The sequence below is a fragment of the Callorhinus ursinus genome, unplaced genomic scaffold (genome assembly GCF_003265705.2).
Source record: "Callorhinus ursinus isolate GAN/ISIS: 27379988/994484 unplaced genomic scaffold, GSC_fseal_2.0 scaffold31, whole genome shotgun sequence".
Lineage (NCBI taxonomy): Eukaryota > Metazoa > Chordata > Mammalia > Carnivora > Otariidae > Callorhinus > Callorhinus ursinus.
The window spans coordinates 9532557-9547373 of NW_027397093.1; the positions used below are offsets into that span (position 1 = coordinate 9532557).

At 40.1% G+C, this 14817-nt stretch overlaps 1 protein-coding gene and 1 non-coding gene across 2 annotated transcripts in view; both read right to left on the bottom strand.

The window, feature by feature from the left end:
* The window catches only part of LRMDA (leucine rich melanocyte differentiation associated), a 1074443-nt gene that overhangs the window by 175939 nt on the left and 883687 nt on the right, over positions 1-14817 (bottom strand). The window lies entirely within an intron of this gene.
* On the bottom strand, positions 14121-14223 carry LOC112807719 (U6 spliceosomal RNA). Its single transcript, XR_003204155.1, has one exon. It is a non-coding gene; the product is annotated as a U6 spliceosomal RNA (small nuclear RNA).

The following is a 14817-nucleotide window of genomic DNA, read 5'->3' on the forward strand; positions in this document are numbered from 1 at the left end:
AGAAAGAATAAGGAAGAGCATTCCATGTTATCAAGTCAAGTCATCAAATTGAGTTTGAACCTGCCTTTCCAGTTTTATTTACCACTTCATCCTATGTTCCCATTAAACTGGTCTACACTATACTGGCTGTGCTGAGGATAAGGAACTAAAAAAAATGGATTTGTATATTGATCTTCTATCACACAACCTGCTAAATTCACTTATTAGTTCTAGAAGCTTTTCATAAATTCCACAGTATTTTCTATGTAGATGATCATTTCATCTATGAATAAAGACAGTTTTTATTCTTCCTTTCCAGTCTAGATGCCTTTTCTTTCTTTCTTTTTATTCTTGTCTCACTGCACTGGCAAAAACCTTCAGTACAATGCTGAGCAGAGGTAGCAAGCATGTATTTGTACACTTTTTTTAATAACAAAAATAATTATTTTGCAGGTATTGAGTAAAACCTAGGGAAGTTATAGGTGAGTAAGAATCAGTCCCCAGAGGGGAAAGAGCAAGATGGCAGAGGAGTAGGAGACCTAAATTTTGTCTGGTCCCAGGAATTCAGCTAGATAGGGATCAAACCATTCTGAACACCTATGAACTCAACAGATCGAAGAAAAGAATAGCAACAACTCTCTGAACAGAAAAGTGGCCACTTTCTGGAAGGTACGACATGGGGAGAAGTGAATCCGAGCAATATCTGGGAGGATAGATGGCGGGGGAGGGGGCCTCCATTGGCCGCTTCTGGCAAGTGATAGAGCCACGGAGCACAAAATCGGAAATTTTAGAAGTTGGCTCCACTGAGGGACGTTGCACCAGTGGCTAAGCGGGGGGTAGAACCCTCACTGGGACAGTGTGGTCTCAGGACCCTCAGGGTCACAGAAAGACTGGGGGTGCCTGAGTGCGGCAGAGCTCCCAGGGATCGGAGCCGGGAAGCCGGCTGCAGAGACGGAGCTGAGGCGCGGGCTCACAGCTCGGGGTTGCCATAAACCGTGATCCGCGGCACAGTTGGGCCCCTAATCTTCCAGCAGGGACCCACAAAGTGGCAGATCTGGGGAGACTCCCCTTCCTCCCCTGGGAGGAGTGGCGTGGGAGCGCACCGCAGGGATCTACTGGGTTTGGAGACTCCACACGGGGTTGGGAGCAAGAGATAGATACGCTCGGTCACAGGCTGGGTGAGCATGGAGTGCGGCCGGAGACCAGGGAGACAGGAGTAATTGACTGTTTTTCTGGAGGCGCACAGAGGAGCAGGGCCCCGAGGTTGGGGCAGAGATTGCGAGGCCGCCATTTTCACTCTCAACCTCCAAAACTGTACGGAAAGCTTGCAGGGAACAAAAGCTCCCAAGAACAAACCTGAGCAGATTACTTAGTGTGGATCGGCAAGGGCAGGGCAATTCCACTTCCGGCAAAGACATGTGGGAACCGTGGCAACAGGCCCCCTCCCCCAGAAAATCAGCAAGAACAGCCAGCCAAGACCAAGTTTACTGATCAATGAGAACGGCAGAATTCCAGCGCTAGGGGAATACTGCACATATAATTCATGGCTTTTTCCCCATGATTCTTTAGTCTTTCATAGTTAATTTTTTTAATTTTCTTTTTTTTGTTTTTCTTTCTTTTTTTTTTGAATTTTTCTTTTTCCCTTTTTCAACCAACACCTTATCAATCCCTTTTGTAAAAAATCTTTTTTATTTTTCATTTTTAGAGTCATATTCTATCCCTTCATAGTAGTTAACCTTATTTTTCGTATATAGATATGTAGGTTGTTCTCTCTTTAAAATTTTGGGATACAGTCCTTCTAAAAGACCAAAATATACCCTAAATCTCTAGTGTATGGCTTTGTTCCAATCTCCTGCCAGATCACATTCTCTCCCTTTTTTTTAAATCCTCTTCTTTCTTTCTTCAACTAACTTCTTATCAATTCCTTTCATAAAAGCTTTTAAAATTTTCATCTTTACAGTCATATTCCATCCTTTCATTGTATTTACCCTTATTGTTTACATATATAAACTTTGCTTCCTTTAAAAATTTGGGAGGCACTTTCTTTAAACAGACCAAAATAAACCCAAAATCTAGTCTATGTCACTGATCTATGCACCAGCCTAATCATATTTGATCATATTCTGGTTTATTATGTTTGTTTGTTTTTTTATCTTTTTCTTTTTCATTTTTTTTCTTTTTCTTTTTTCTTTCGTTCCCTTTCTTTTCACCCAGATTCAGATCTCTTCTGATTTGTTTACTGTATTATTTCTGGGGTCGTTGTTACCCTGTGAGCATTTTGTTCTCTCATTCATCTTTTCCGCTCTGGACAAAATGACAAGACGAAAAAAATCACCTCAAAAAAAAAAGAACAAGAGGCAGTACCGACTGCCAGAGACCTAAACAATATGGACATTAGTAAGATGTCAGAACTAGAGTTCAGAATGACAATTTTAAAGATACTAACTGGGCTTGAAAGAAGCATAGAAGATATTAGAGAAACCCCTTCTGGAGAAATAAAAGAACTAAAATCTAACCAAGTCAAAATCAAAAAGGCTATTAATGAGGTGCAATAAAAAATGGAGGCTCTAACTGCTAGGATAAATGAGGCAGAAGAGAGAATTAGTGATATAAAATACCAAATGATGGAAAATAAAGAAGCTAAGAAAAAGAGAGATTAAACAATTCCTGGATCACGAAGGCAGAATTTAGGAGATAAGTGATACCGTAAGACGAAACAACATTAGAATAATTGGGATCCCAGAGGAAGAAGAGAGAGAGGGGCAGAGGTATATTGGAGCAAATAATAGCAGAGAACTTCCCTAATTTGGGGAAGGAAACAGGCATCAAAATCCAGGAGGCACAGAGAACCCCTCTCAAAATCAATAAAAATAGGTCAACACCCCGACATCTAATAGTAAAACTTACGAGTCTCAGAGACAAAGAGAAAATCCTGAAAGCAGCTCAGGAGAAGAGATCTGTAACCTACAATGGTAGAAAGATTAGAATGGCAACAGACCTATCCACAGAGACCTGGCAAGCCAGAAAGGACTGGCATGATATCTTCAGAGCACTAAACGAGAAAAATATGCAGCCAAGAATACGATAACCAGCTAGGCTCTCATTGAAAATTGAAGGAGAGATAAAAAGCTTCCAGGACAAACAAAAACTAAAGGAATTTGCAAACATGAAACCAGCCGTCCAAGAAATATTGAAAGGGGTCCTCTAAGCAAAGAGAGAGCCTAAAAGCAGCATAGACCAGAAAGGAACGCAGACAATATACGGTACCAGTCACCTTACAGGCAATACAATGGCACTAAATTCATATCTTTCAATAGTTACCCTGAATGTAAATGGGCTAAATGCCCCAATCAAAAGAAACATGCTATCAGATTGGATAAAAAACCAACACCCATCGATATGCTGTCTGCAAGAGACACATTTTAGACCCAAAGACACCCCCAGATTGAAAGCGAGGGGGTGGAAAACCATTTACCATGCTAATGGACACCAAAAGAAAGCTGGGGTGGCAATCCTTATACCAGACAAATTAGATTTTAAAACAAAGACTGTAATAAGAGATGAGGAAGGACACTATATCCTACTTAAAGGGTCTACCCACCAAGAAGATCTAACAATTGTAACTATCTATGCCTCTAACATGGGAGCAGCCAATTATACAAAGCAATTAATAACAAAAGCAAAGAAACACATTGACAACAATACAATAATAGTGGGGGACTTTAACACACCCCTGACTGAAATGGACAGATCATCTAAGCAAAAGATCAACAAGAAAATAAAGACTTTAAATGACACACTGGACCAAATGGACTTCACAGACATATTCAGAACAGTCCATCCCAAAGCAATAGAATACACATTCTTCTCTAGTGCCCATGGAACATTCTCCAGAATTGATCACATCCTAGGTCACAAATCAGGTCTCAACTGGTACCAAAAGATTGGGATCATTCCCTGCATATTTTCAGACCACAGTGTTTTGAAACTAGAACTAAATCACAAGAGGAAACTCAGAAAGAATACACGGAGGCTAAAGAGCATCCTACTAAAGAAAGAATGGGTCAACCAGGAAATTGAAGAATTTAAAAAAAATTCATGGAAACAAACGAAAATGAAAACACAACTGTTCAAAATCTTTGGGATGCAGCAAAGGCAGTCCTAAGAGGAAAGTATATAGCAATACAGGCCTTTCTCAAGAAACAAGAAAGGTCTCAAATACAAACATAACCCTACTCCTAAAGGAGCTGGAGAAAGAACAGCAAATAAAGCCTAAACCCAGCAGGAGAAGAGAAATCATAAACATCAGAGCAGAAATCAATGAATTTGAAATCAAAAGAACAGTAGAACAGATCAACGAAACTAGGAGCTGGTTCTTGAAAAAATTAACAAGATTGATAAACCCCTGGCCAGACTTATCCAAAAGAAAAGAGAAATGACCCAAATAAATAAAATCATGAATGAAAGAGGAGAGATCACAACCAACACCAAAGAAATACAAGCAATTATAAGAACATATTACGAGCAACTCTATGCCAGCAAATTAGATAATCTGGAAGAAACGGTTGCATTCCTAGAGATGTATCAACTACCAAAACTGAACCAGGAAGAAATAGAAAATCTGAACAGACCTATAACCCCTAAGGAAATTGAAGCAGTCATCAAAAATCTCCCAACAAACAAGAGCCCAGGGCCAGATGGCTTCCCAGGGGAATTCTATCAGACATTTAAAGAAGAATTAATACCTATTCTCCTGAAACTGTTCCAAAAAATAGAAATGGAAGGAAAACTTCCAAACTCATTTTATGAGGCCACCATTACCTTGATCCCCAAACCAGACAAAGACCCCATCAAAAAGGAGAATTACAGACCATTACCCTTGATGAAAACGGATACAAAAATTCTCACCAAAAGACTAGCCAATAGGATCCAACAGTACATTAAAAGGATTATTCACCACAAGCAAGTGGGATTTATCCCTGGGCTGCAAGGTTGGTTCAACAACCACAAATCAATCAACGTGATACAATACATTAATAAAAGAAAGAACAGAACCATATGATCCTCTCAATAGATGCAGAAAAAGCATTTGACAAAGTACAGCATCCATTCTTGATCAAAACTTTCAGAGTATAGGGATAGAAGGTACATACCTCAATATCATAAAAGCCATCTATGAAAAACCCACAGTGAATATCATTCTCAATGGGAAAAAACTGAGAGCTTTCCCCCTGAGGTCAGGATAATGGCAGGATGTCCACTCTCACCACTGCTATTCAACATAGTATTAGAAGTCCTAGCCACAGCAATCAGACAACAAAAAGAAATCAAAGGCATCCAAATCGGCAAAGAGGAAGTCAAACTCTCACTCTTTGCAGATGATATGATACTGTATGTGGAAAACCCAAAAGACTCCACCCCAAAACTGCTAGAACTCCTACAGGAATTCAGTAAAGTGGCAGGATATAAAAGCAATGCACAGAAATCAGTGGCATTCCTATACACCAACAACAAGACAGAAGAAAGAGAAATTAAGGTGTTGATCCCATTTACAATTGCACCCAAAACCATAAGATACCTAGGAATAAATCTAACCAAAGAAGCAAAAAATCTGTACTCAGAAAACTATAAAATACTCATGAAAGAAACTGAGGAAGACACAAAGAAATGGAAAAACGTTCCATGCTCATGGATTGGAAGAACAACTATTGTGAAGATGTCAGTGCTACCTAGAGCAATCTACATATTTAAAGCAATCCCCATCAAAATACCATCCACTTTTTTCAAGGAATTGGAACAAATAATCCTAAAATTTGTATGGAACCAGAAAAGACCCCAAATAGCCAGAGGAATGTTGAAAAAGAAAAGCAAAGCTGGTGGTGTCACAATTCCAGACTTCCAGCTCTATTACAAAGCTGTCGTCATCAAGACAGTATGGTACTGGCACAAAAACAGACACATAGATCAATGGAACAGAATGGAGAGCCCAGAAATGGACCCTCAACTCTATGGTCAACTCATCTTTGACAAAGCAGGAAAGAATGTCCAATGGAAAAAAACACAGTCTCTTCAACAAATGGCGTTGGGAAAATTGGAAAGCCACGTGCAGAAGAATGAAACTGGACCATTTCCTTACACCACACACAAAAATAGACTCCAAATGGTTGAAAGACCTAAACGTGAGACAGGAGTCCATCAAAATCCTAGAGGAGAACACGGGCAGCAACCTCTTCCATCTCAGTCGCAGCAACTTCTTCCTAGAAACATCGCCAAAGCAAGGGAAGCCAGGGCAAAAATGCACTATTGGGAATTCATGAAAATAAAAAGCTTTTGCACAGCAAAAGAAACAGTCAACAAAACTATAAGATAACCAACATAATGGGAGAAGATACTTGTAAATGACATATCAGATAAAGGGCTAGTATCCAAAGTCTATAAAGAACTTATCAAACTCAACACCCAAAGAACAAATGATCCAATCAAGAAATGGGCAGAAGACATGAACAGACATTTTTCCAAAGAAGGCATCCAAATGGCCAACGGACACATGAAAAAGTGTTCAACATCGCTCGGCATCAGGGAAATCCAATTCAAAACCTCAATGACATACCACCTCACACCAGTCAGAATGGGTAAAATTAACAAGTCAGGAAATGACAGATGTTGGCGGGGATGCGGAGGAGGGGGAACCCTCCTACACTGTTGGTGGGAATGCAAGCTGGTGCAGCCACTCTGGAAAACAGTATGGAGGTTCCTCAAACAGTTGAAAATAAAGCTACCATATGACCCAGCAATCACACTACTGTGTATTTACCCCAAAGATACAAATGTAGGGATCTGAAGGGGTACGTGCCCCCCGATGTTTATAGCAGCAATGTCCACAATAGCCAACCTGTGGAAAGAGCCAAGATGTCCATTGACAGATGAATGGATAAAGAAGATGTGGTATAAAAAAAAAAAAAAAAAAAGAAGAAGTGGTATATATACACAATGGAATATTATGCAGCCATCAAAAGAATGAAATCTTGCCATTTGCAATGACATGGATGGAACTGGAGGGTATTATGCTGAGCGAAATAAGTCAATCAGAGAAATACATGTATCATATGACCTCACTGATATGAGGAATTCTTAATCTCAGGAAACAGGCTGAGGGTTGCTGGAGTGGTGGGGGGTGGGGGGGATGGGGTGGGTGGGTGATAGACACTGGGGAGGGTATGTGCTATGGTGAGTGCTGTGAATTGTGTAAGACTGTTGAATCACAGACCTGTACCTCTGAAACAAATAATACATCATATGTTAAAAAAAAAGTTGAAGAAGAAGATAGCAGGAAGGGAAAAGTGAAGGGGGGGAAATTGGAAGGGGAGACGAACCATGAGAGACTATGGACTCTGAGAAACAAACTGAGGGTTCTAGAGGGGAGGGGTGTGAGGGGATGGGTTACCCTGGTGATGGTTTAAAGAGGGCACGTACTGAATGGAGCACTGGGTGTTATACGCAAACAATGAATCATGGAACACTACATGAAAAACTAATGATGTAATGTATGGTGATTAACATAACCTAATAATTAAAAAAAAAGAATTAGTCCCCCACTTAAGGATTTCATGACCTGGTGGAGGACCTCTTTTTAGTGGTAAGATGGACAACCAAATAAAACCCGAAAGATAAATCAGGACAGGTCCTTGAATAGTAAAAGTAACAACTGCAGCAACAGGAGCCTTAATATTTACAGAAGGATTGATATAGGCCAGGATCTGTTGAAAGTTCCTGATATGTATTAACTCATTTGACTCCTACATCTTATCCCCATTTTATAGGTAGGGAATAAGAGACACAAGAAGATAAGTGACTTGTGTCCCTATAGCCAGTGTTCTTAAGTGCTCGACTAAATTGCCTTCATCTTCATTAACAGGTATTGAGTGTCCACTCTTTGCTAATTACTATGTCACTTTCAATTACTTTAATTATTACAATAATCTTGTTTTTTAAATGAAGGAACTGAGGTTCAGAGACTTTAAGTGACCTCTCCAAGGTCACCCAACTAGCACAAGACTCAAACTGAGGTGTTCTCCCTCCAAATTCAATATCCTTTCCACCACCCTCTGATTTCTCTTCAAATAGCTAATATTTATATAGTACTTTGCAGCTTATAAAACTCATGATCACATTTATGTCTTAAATGGCACTTAAAGAAATTGAGATTTTATTCACTAGGCAAAGGAGAACCTCGGTCAGTTTTTAAGAGAAAGGAAAATGTGAATGAGAGAAGAGGTGTTTCTGGAAGGCCAGGGCAGCATTGTGCTAGATGGACTTCCCAGGGCAAGTGTACAAACCCAGGAGTTTAGGAGACACTGCAACTCTCAGGAGGATCCACATTCATCTCTGAACCTATGAGTCCTTCCCTCCAAACTCATTTGCCAGTCAGAAGAAATCCCATTTTAAATAATGTTCCTGGAGGGAACTCCCAGAAGAGCAGAGATAATAAAAGTATTTCTTACGTCACTTCTTCTCCCTGCATTTAACTTTCAGGAATATTTTTGTTAACTGAGAAGAGCACACCAAGGAACCATTATCACTGATACAAGGAGAAAACGGATGGTAGATTTCCTCAGCTGTGTCCTGTCAGTGTCAACAATTTAACTAAACATATAATAGTCATAACCTCATCAGTGTTAAATTTTCTATGTTTCTGGCACATAGCTCTTCATCTCCCTCATTAAGTTCATAGAGTGTTCTTTGGTACATTTGCTCAGTATGAGGATTTCAGTTTCAACTGGCATATATTGGAGTCAAATAGGGGAATGGTTTTTCTGCCTTAAGTAGTTAGGAGAATAAGAGAACATGTGAAATGGCCCAATGCCCAAAGCCAGGTACTTGGCAAATAACAGCAGATATATTTGACCCCATCCATCACAATCCTGCCCCATTCACCAGGGGTGGATCCAACACAGGTAGGCCAACCAAGCTAGAAATATGAACAGTTATTTAGTTTTCATTATCTTCCTTGCTGCATGCCCTGCATACTATTTCCTGCTCAGGGATTCCCCTCATTCAGAAATAGAGTCTTGAGGTCCTCATGATTACACTCCCACTAGGATGGTGACTCCAAACAAATTTCCCCAACCCAAATCTATCCCAATCCCTCTTCATTTTATCCTAATTTTAACATGTTAGCATTATATACTCAACTAGGTCAGATGAAAATGATTGTTACAATATCATTCAGGCAAATATTTAAGGGATAGCAAGCTTGATGTGATTTCATTCCCAGGGGTATCTACATTTTAAAAAGGAATGTCTTAACCTATAGATGAAGTTAAACTATAAAGATAGAGCACCATGGAGCTTCAGGGTGGGGGCTCTTCCAGCATCCATCAAAAATGCCCTGTGAGAAACAGCTAAACCCTCATCGGCATACTTAGGCCTCAACTCTCCATCTGTAACATAGGGATATAACCCCAACTTTATAGGATTATTATAATATAGGGATATAATTTGACCTCACAGGATTACTGTGGGGATTAAACCACTTGGTTAATCATTGTTACAAACTTCTCAGAAAGCTATAAATTACTATGCAGAAGTGAGAGGTTTCTAGTGACTTCTGAGTTTTGCCTTTAACCCACTTGATCTACCTCCACTGGGGTCTGAAGCGATGGGAAACCCCCTGCACAACGAGCCTATTTCAGTCAGATAGGATTGTGACTTCTAGCTCTATTTGAGCTCAACTACAGATTAGTTATCCAAGCTCTAGTTTCTCAACCACCCACAAAAATATAGTCCCGATTTCTTGGATGGGCTGAAGAGAGACCACTTTTACCACTGGAAACAGAGACCGTCTTGGACCTACTCACTAAGTTGTCATACCAACACTGTGTGAACCAATAACTGAGCCAAGAACATGCTTCAAGAAGAAAGATAAAACTTGCCACTATTTTACTTTGAATGAGAGCTCCACTCCCAACCATAACAAATCTTTATATTTTTATCGAGAATGGGTTTTATAGCACTTCAAAGCCTGCTTTCTTCTTCCCAAGACATTAAGGCATAGTGTATACCTTCTGTCACTAGTTCACATGCCTAGTTTCCTTAGAATATTAGGGGGTCTACTTGATTATCTATAAGTAATTAAATTCTAGATATTTGAGGGGTATTAAATTATGGGAAAATGAGGATTTCATAATTCCTAATCAAAATGTCACCAAAGGACAGTACTGAAAAATATCCTGGGACATTCACTTTATCTTACAGAGTGGGGAACTGAGGCCCCCACATACTAGAGTTATGAGGCAGATCTGAAATGTGGACCTGTGGACGGTATATCCACTCTACCATATACTGTTCCCTCCCCTATGTTGTGCATGCCATTGGCACAAATGCAATCAGGAGGTACCCTTTCTTATAACTACCATGTTTTGCCATTGTTCTCTAGGAATTAATAAATAACATCCCACCCATATTTTAATCTTCTTCTTCCCTTCCCATGGTTTTCTCATCTTTCCTCCTCATGTTTCAGGTCAGTGCTGTGAACTAATAGGCCTTTAACTCAACACATTTGCAATGACCAATGGAATGGATGAATAAATGGCTGCCCAAGTACCTGTCACCAGCACTTGTTCTCTCTCATAAGATACAACCACAAGGACACTGGGGAAAATGGGGGTGTGGAGGACAGCTCAATGGGCCACCTGCAGTAACGTTCTGTGGCCTATAGCCAGTGTGCATACTCTGAGAGAGAAGAGAGAAGGGACCTCACCATGGGGATGGGAAGAATGCTGCCCCCTGCCAACCATCTCTGTGGTGGTAAGGCTGATGACAGCATGCAGAGCACACAACGCTGGCTCGATGCCAAACATCTGGGCTCAAAACCAAGCAACCAAGTTGTTCAAATCAAGGAAAACCTAATCAACAAATATTTTCAATGCCTACTATGCGCATTCAGAGAGCCGTGGTTAGAATGGATGACATTTGAGTCTTAGCCCTACAAATTCCACTGTTCTCTGTTCCAGATGCCTGATATTATATTAATCAAATATTCATGTTTTGAACTGAGCATCTGTTGGCATATGTTGATGTACACACAAAACCAAAATAATGAATTATTTCTCCAGTACATTAATGGTACTCTTGTCAAGCTCCCTAGAGTGAGGCTGAGGATAGTTTACTTCAAGCCACCAGCCATTTCTAAGATTGCCATCCTTCTTGCTGTTTCCTGCTCTATCAGAATGCAGAGAAGCTAGGAGGGCCATGCTCCCTCCCTTAGCTCCAGGGAGATATTCAGGTGAGGACACCACCAGAGGCAACATCTTTCCGAAATCACTGGTTGCCTTTAGGCTCCAAAGCACTCAATGCCAAGAGGGAACCTTGTGCATAATTTGGCATCTGTGGTGCTCCAAGAACAAAGGATATAATATCCCTTTGTTTCTGGACATCCTAAAGTAAAAATGACATCTTGGCTGACAATTATGATTTTGCATTCTTTTATAAATCATGTTATTTCTCAAAGAACTTAAAGCAGGTGAATGAACAGTCAGTTGCCTCCTTTCAGGCATTTCTCCTATGAGGACTGCCAGGGCCTTTACTAATATTACCACCAAGGACTGTAGTCATGAAATGAATAAAGTCAAGGGATTTGCTTTTAGCTTGCTTTAGGCCATTTACTGTTTTCATTCTTCAATAAGAAGAAACAGTCACTGAGGTGAAGTTGGGAAGACCTCTCCATATGTGATTGCAGTCTCTGATTTTTCAAATTCCCCTAGCTGTTGTCAAATAGGCTTGTACACACTTCAGTTAGTACAATCTTGCTTGCCTTCCCTGCTTTCACAATGACCTCTAAGCTACTCAAAGTCATCAGGTTCTTCCAGAGGCCTCACCTCCTCCAGGCACTATGGCACCAAGGACGAGGACCTGCACGATAATTATGACAGGGAGTTTATGGATAAGGAAAGAGGAACCACTAAAGCCATGCTTACTCATCACATTCCCAAAAGGAAATTAGAGGTGAGAATCTGGAAATTTGGGTGTCAACACCCTGGGGGTTGTGGCTTCCTCCTTAAAAGTGTGAAATCTAAGACCCCATTGGTCATTTCCCTTTTAAACTAACCCTGCCCACTGGACAGGGTGATCTCTGAAGCTGGTCTGCTCCATGAGCCACCAGGTTTTCTTACTGTCTATGCTCAGCTACTTAAGAAAAAGTACATTAAAAAGTATTTTTCTCAGGAATTTCACCTCTAAATCTCTGCTTCTTTTCCTAGGTACATGAATAAAACTGGACAACCTCTAGGAAAACTAAAAATTCCTATATCCATGGACTATGCTATTCTGGACAGTGCTCTGAATAAAATTAGAAAAAGACGCCCCACGGGGAGGATGCACCTACAGACACATAGCTTGACAAGTAGAGCCTGGGCCAGATTTTGATCCTGCTGACTTGCCTCCTTGGTTTATGGAAATCTGGTAGTACTATCTCACCCTTAAATCCAGAAGCTGGATTAGGTTCTAAATTGTCTGTCTCCTCTCTTCTGAGCTCCACTCTGATCCCCTGTACTATAGAAAATATCCCAAGTCTCTTTTCAAGAAGAAAGCTTCCCAAACTGCTTCATCAACAACAAAAGTTTCAACCCAAAAGTCCAAACTCCTTTTATATTCTCAACCCCACCACCAGCCCATTAATGACCTCACAGAGGAGAAAGGGTTTTTGGGAGACAGGTGGAGGATATCCATACCTCCTCTTGCCTCTATCTACATCCTACTAATTTTGTTCTATCTTTCTCATTTGACCTTTACTACAGTAGTTCTCCACTAACTCAACTTTTTTGTTACCAACTTTGCTTGTCTGCCCCAAAATGGAAAGACAAAAATTCTAAAGCAACAGTGCCTATACTCTTCCCATGCCAACACCTCTGTGGAATTTTGTAACCCAAAGATGACCCTAGCCTACATGCTGGAATTTCTTTACCATTGAAGAACTATTTCTGCAAAAAATTTTGAAGTTGTCATGTTCATTTAAAAAATAAGATGATAAAACACACACACAAGCCATTATTTGTAAAATGCCTACAGATGATGAAGAGGAATGCATATCAATATATACACATGCATGCAGATGAACGAGGGAAAACATGTGTATGTGTCTACCCATGGAGGCCAAGACGAACCTTTCAACTGAAGAGAGTGAAAGGAAAATGACAGGAATCAAGAGTGATTTCAAATTTCTTGTAGCTTTTCCTTCTAGTACACCCTCCAGACTAAAAAAAAAGTATTCTCAGAATTCCACTTAAATTTGATACCTAAATTAGCTTCAAAAAGCAGTCACATGGGTAGCATATATGCAGGGGTTACCAAGCAGGGGTCTCATTGTGGTATGAGAATGATTGCTAGCTGGAAAGGGGGATTTTCTAGTCCTCTTCTGGTATTGCTTAGCTAAATAAACTCTGACACCTCTGCCCTTCAGTGCTTGATATCTTAGATTCTTTCCAGGATTTACTAGTGTTCTGTGGTTATAAAAGTTACTTAAAAGTTACGTGGATATTTAGAATAATGACTACCATGTCCATGATAAACACCAATGCCACCACCATTATTATCCTGACTTCTTTTCTTTCTAGAACAATTTGCAATTGCCCGGCTATACCTGTACCTTAAAGAGGTAAACAAAAGATTGATTTCTCCAGTTTGCAAGGAAGAATAGATAGAGAATTTTTAGTGACTTAACCAATAAATCTGGGTGGTGCCAATTTCAAACTTCACAAATGCCAAAGAGCCCAGTGCAAGACTGTTTCAAACTCTAATGATGGAAGACCCTTCTAACTGGGTTTCCACAGTAGCTATCAAGGGTAATAATGGAAAGTCCAAGAAAAACTCGATCTTCAGAGAGCTTGGGCTCTGCTTATGGTCTTGAGTTTGGGCCAGGTGCTGACTTTTCAAATGCTTCCCAAATACTCCCTAACCTAACAATTTGGGACATTCAGTGCTAACTCAGTGTGTCTTCCTTTTACCACGAGCATTCATGCAACTGTTTATACTGCTTATAACTTACAAGGTTGGACATGTCATTCCTCCACTACACAAAAAATTAGACTCAGCTTCTTAACCCAAAGATATCCTAAATAAGAAGGTCATTTTGTTTTTGTTTTTGTTTTAATATAGGGCGTGTCATGAATTGGCACACCATCCTTACACAGGAGCCATACTAATCTTCTCTGTACTATTCCAATTTTAGGATATGTGCTGCTAAAGCAAGCGCAAGGTCTATTGAGAGACAGAATGGTAAGTGGTAAAAATCACAGGTTTTGGAATCACACAGAGCAGCAATAACTTTAAGTATCTATGTTAAGAGAGGGTAGCACCTGAGAATACCCAGACGTGTTTTTTGCATGGATTATTCTTCCCTTACCTCATTTGGATACAGTTGTTGGCACATAGATGTACTCAATAAATATTTATTGAATGAAATTAATCCATTCTCATATTGAACAAATTTACTTTCACTTAAAGGGGACTCCATAATCTTTAAGTAATCTGATACTGTGCTCCTTGCAATTTCTTTAAGGTAGAGTTCTGGGTTTGAGATATTGGTGTCTTTGTTCCACCTCATCCATAAAGCTTCCCTGACAGCTCCAGGCTAACTTTCTCTCTTTTTTCTGACCCCCTGTTAGACTTATTCCAGGTTCACTCACTTTGGCACACATACGATATCTTAATTTGCCATGTAAAATGGGTTTCATAAACACATCATCCTTCCTAAGAGCCTATAAGTTTTTCAAGGGCAAAGGCCATGTTTGATATTTATTTTGATGTCCCACAGTACACAACACAATCTAGAGCCCATAGCAG